Source organism: Lactuca serriola, chromosome 9, assembly GCF_051521515.1.
Source record: "Lactuca serriola cultivar US96UC23 chromosome 9, Lser_US96UC23_V15, whole genome shotgun sequence".
Classification (NCBI taxonomy): Eukaryota; Viridiplantae; Streptophyta; class Magnoliopsida; order Asterales; family Asteraceae; genus Lactuca; species Lactuca serriola.
In genome coordinates, this window is record NC_136416.1 from 89,672,441 (window position 1) to 89,677,857 (window position 5,417).

The window sequence follows — 5,417 nt, forward strand, 5'->3', positions numbered from 1 at the left end:
GTGTGCCCAAATCCCTCAAACCAAGGCTCTGATACCAACTTGAAACATCCCAAAAATATGATCCAAAATTTTCAATTATAATTCAATTAAAATATTATTCCAATCATCATTCATACATCCCCAAATAACACAAGTGTATCAATTGTCATAAAAATCAGGGTGTGTCCCAAAAACATAATCTATATGATAGGTGCGATGCAATCAACCCGAGCTCTTCCCTTTAGAACCGAAAGTACCTGAAACACAAACTGAAAACCGTAAGCAACAAGCATAGTGAGTTCCCAAATACCCCATACCAAACATAATAAATCACATATTGGGCCCCCGCCGGACATCGGGACCCACCCAACATCGAGCCCCGCTTAGTATACATATATATTATTCTTAGGCATCGCCTGTCACTAAGCCTCAACCGATATACATATTCAATCAATATCACATAGTCATGCTAAAACATATAATGATCTTAAACACTAGCATATGTTCCAGCCCTTAGGCCTCGCCTGACATCGATCCCCGCTCGGTATACGTAGCAACACATAACACATGCAAGGGTAATGCAGACTCCTAGCATCCTAACATAATCAATAAGAGTAAGCATTGGTGCCTTAGACCTGCTAAACCTAGTTAGGAAACTCACCTCGAATGTTGAATCTCACTGAAAGAAATCCCTAGTTGCTGCCCTGATGAATCCACGAGCTATCAGTGCAAAATAACACCCAATCAACATTTGGGTTCCAAACTATAATCAATAATCCATTCTTGGGGTAAAATGACCATTTTACCCCTGGCCTAGCTTGATCCAAAACTAAAATCCAAATCCATAAACCAATAAGGCCCAAAACCAATAGTTCCACAAAGGCCTACTTGTGGCCTAATTTTCCAAATTGGGCCCAAACCCCCAAATGGGCCTTACCCTAAATGTAATAACCCAAAGTTTTCCATCGCCGAAACCCGTTCTACCCGTAAAAATTCGTCGTTTATCGATTCGTTCCGATTTCGTTTTGGGCTAAATTATTTAAACTTATATGTTTATTATAATCTAATGAGTGTCCAAACCCCTTAGGAACTCATGAAATTAGCCCAAACTGTTTATTTCAGAAATTTTAGAAACGTCCCTGTCGAATTACGGAAACTTAATCGGGTGCGACCAAAAGCCCTGTTTAATGCCGGTATCAGGTAGAATTCCACCGTGTCCAAGTTTTGGGACCTATTTAAACGTGTTTAAGCTTTCATTTGAAGCTTTTGCTTCATCTCTCTACTCTCTCTCTCTCTCTAACCTCTCTCCTAAATCCAAGTTTAAGGGTCCAAATCTCAAATTTAAGGCTTCTAATCACCAAGGTACCTTCCCTAACTTGTTATGCAACCCCTCTAGCCTTCAAATTCGAGTTCAAATCATGGATTAGGACCATTATCATGAGTTTACGGCCCTAGAACAGTCCTAGGCCGTAAACTCATATAAATGGGGTTTTTGGAGCAACAAAACCCTTCCAAACCACAATTAGACCTTAGATATGGCTAGATGACTTTATGGAATGAACTTAGAATGCCCTAAACCGTGATTTAGAGACTTGTTCATGTGTTTACGGCCCTGGAGCATGCTTGGGCCGTAAACACATATAAAAGGGGTTTTTAAGCCCTTAAACCCTTCCAAAACATCAATAAGGCTTAGATACGACTTGTAGAATTATGGATTCGGCCTTGGAACACCTTGAACATCAATTTAGAGGAGTAAACTTGAGTTTACTGCCCATGAACATGCTTGGGCCGTAAACTCATTGTTCTTGGAGAGTAAACTCCTCTAAATATGTTAAAATGCCACTTTAACACACCTAAAGCCTTGGGATAAATTCTAGAAGTGTTTACAAACAAGTATTGGACCTTAAAACATATAAAATCACCCTTTTATAAGATTTCACGGCCATCAAGGGGTTCATGGGCCATAGACTCATAAAACCTTGTCAAAAGTCCCTCAAAAATTGATATAAGACCATGGAAAAATTATGGGAATCACATGTGATTGTTTAGGACCAAAACATTAAGGATTGTGTGTGGGGGGGGGAGTTTACGGCCGTAAACTCCATGTTTACAGCCGTAAACTCCAATAAATGGTCCCTATGTGTGTTATAATCCATTCCAAAGCCAAAAACCCAAGTCTAGCAATTATTCCCAAGTGTTATGAATCCATTTAGCATCTAAAAACACCAATTATGAGTTCACGGCCGTGAACTCATGTGGGTGTGGTGTTTAGGGCCGTAAACTCCCTAAGGAGTTTACTCTTGAAGTCCCAATTAAATATCCAAACCATATACGTCCGTAGATGCCACCCGGGTCCTTCCAAACACTCAAAATGGGGTGTTTCCGCAACTAGAAGTGTATGTCCTTAGCAAATAAATTAATCAAGTCCTAATTAAATACAAATATGTATCATTTCATAATCCATAGGAATCTTGTGTGTTCGCGAACCCAAAACTGACGTTTAGGATCCAATCTGACGCGTTTCTCAAGCGGTTAGTTCATACCCCTACCCTTTTTCATGTGTTTTTCAAATGGGTTTCAACATTTTCAGCGGGGGATACAAGCAAAAGTACAAGGAATCTTATACTTAAATGTATTTTCAGTTCAAATGTTTTATTTCATGTATGATTCTAATAATGAAAATTGTGATAACTAATGGTTCGAATTGCAGGTTAAACAGTTAGACTAAAGCCATATTTCTTTAAAAAGTGTTTTGATCTATATTACTTTTTGTAAAAGAAATCATACTAATCATAACTAAGATTAATACTAAATGAATGCGAATACGAATTCAATAGGATAGTACAAATACGAATACGAATACGAATACGAATACGAACTAGAATACGAATACGAATGTAACCAATAGTATAGTACGAATACGAATACGAATATAACTATTAGGTTAGTACGAATATGAATGCGAATACGAATATAACTAATAGGATAGAACGAATACGAATACGAATCTAATCAATAGCATAGTACGAATACGAATGCGAATACGAATACGAATAACTATTAGGTTAATACGAACTCGAATACGAATACTAATAGAAATAGGACTACGAATGCGAATTAACGCCTTTGGATGACACCAAGACTTTGAATATACAGTTAGTGCACGCCTTGAATGTCACCAGAGTTTCGAATTTAATACGGAAGTACGCCTCTGGACCTCTACTGAGTTTCGAATACATCCGCCTTAGAATGTCGCCAGAGATACGAAAATACAACTAATGTACTCTTTTGGAAATCATCAGAATAATCGAAAATACTGTAATGTACGTTTCTGGTGAATCCAAATATTCGAAAATACAACTAAGTTAGTAGATGATAGACATTCGAATGTAGAATAACTAAGAGTTTACAATACTTAACTAATACTACGAGTATGGTAATCATTAGTACTTCAAAATTAAACTTAAGAACCAACCTCAACACATAGGAAAATATGGGATTTTCCTGAAGTAACATAACAACTAGTAGCGAAATTAGAAACGAATAAAGTAACAAACGAATAACTAAACTATTAGGAAAATATGGGATTTTCCTGGAATGACATAACAAACCGTTTTCGAATTTGTAACAAAAGATAACTAAACTGTTTTCATAAGAAAATATGGGATTTTCTTGAACAACAACTTTTTCGAAAAGCAAAGGAAACTCGTTCTTTTCAAAACTAAACTGCTTATGAACTCACTAGCTTTATGCTGATTTTCAAACCACTTGTATTCTCAGGTCAGCATTAGACAGGTACACCGCCATCTTTTGGAGAAGACGGAGCGTTCCGAAGACTCGTCTTTACTTTTGTTCATATGATATATGTATATAACACTTGTATAACCTTTCTTTCAAATAGATGTAAACATTATTATGTAATGTAATGTTTTGTGTTTCTTGTTTTACTATGTGCATTGGATTTGATACTCAACGTGGAGTCAACCCCGAAAATGTTTCCGCCTTTGGTTTTCGGGGTGTGACAGATTGGTATCAGAGCCCTTGTTTTTAGTGAACTAGTATACCAAAGCTTACATGGTATAAGACTATAAACATTAAGGGGCCTAAGTGCTCTGAACTAAAAGTATACTCTACAAATATAAGTATTTTCTAAAGTATACAAGTATACCGACCGTCGAAATCCGTAACTGCAAGTAGAACAAAATATAAGTAAATGGGTGTTGTACGCTGCGGTTAAACCTGGGCAGTTATGTAGTCGTGTCTAGGATCAATATAGCCTGGCCAACTATATTCATTCGAGACACGGCCAACATGTGCTTGGGAGTGATTGTGGTACGCAGCATACCTAAAACTTACCCAATACCCCAAACAATGAGTCGTCGTTTCAGCAAACCATGAAATACTATGGGAGTATTTCTCGAGCCGATCCTTTGTAGAAATCCTCGTATACGCGTTGTTCCGTGATCATTCCTTTAGCGATAAATCATTTGCTTTGATAACTCTTTCCTGCCTTATCGCTTAATATAATGTTATATCTGTCTTGATGAGATATCCCCTGATCCATATCTCATGATTCAATTCAGAGGACTTATGATCCTCCATTTCCTGATCTTTTTAGATCAAGATGCCTCCAAGAAAGAGACCCAGCTCGAAGAACACCAACAACCCTCCGCCGCCGCCACCTCCTCTTCAAATTGATCTGGAAACGCTTCAGGCAACCATTACTGCCACAATATCAGCCCTCCTACCTCAACTAAACCCCAGTGGTTCCGGGGGTGGTTCCCAAACCCAAAACCAGGAAGGTAATCAGGGACACCGGAAGGAGTGTTCCTATAAAGACTTTATGAACGCAAAACCCACATTCTTCGATGGCACAGGGGGTGTCATTGCTCTAACTCGGTGGTTAGAGAAAATCGAATCTATCTTCGAGATTTGTGTCTGTTCGGAATCCGATAAGGTAAAATTTGTCGCATGTACGCTCATCGATAAAGCTTTGACTTGGTGGAACGGCCGAGTCAAATCCCTGACTCTACCTGTAGCCAATGCTATGGGATGGGAAGTTATGAAGGAACTACTGCGCGCGGAGTATTGCCCTCGGGGTGAAATCCAAAAACTGGAGCATGAACTCTAAAACCTGAAGATGAAAGGTTCTGATATCGCCGCTTACACTTCAAGGTTTGACGACTTGGCACTTCTTTGTCCGGGAATGGTTACCCCGGAGAGCAAAAAGGTAGAAAGGTTCATCTGGGGATTAACTCAGCCTACAAAATTAATGTTAAAATAATCAAATTGTATAATGAAATATACAATTTAATAGAATGAAAAAGACAAATACAATCATAAATGAAAATATCATTGTTTTATTAAAAATCAGAAAGTAAGATAATGTAAAACATATATTAGTGGTTTTGTGTTCAAAAGTGTTTGTAAAAGCAAAA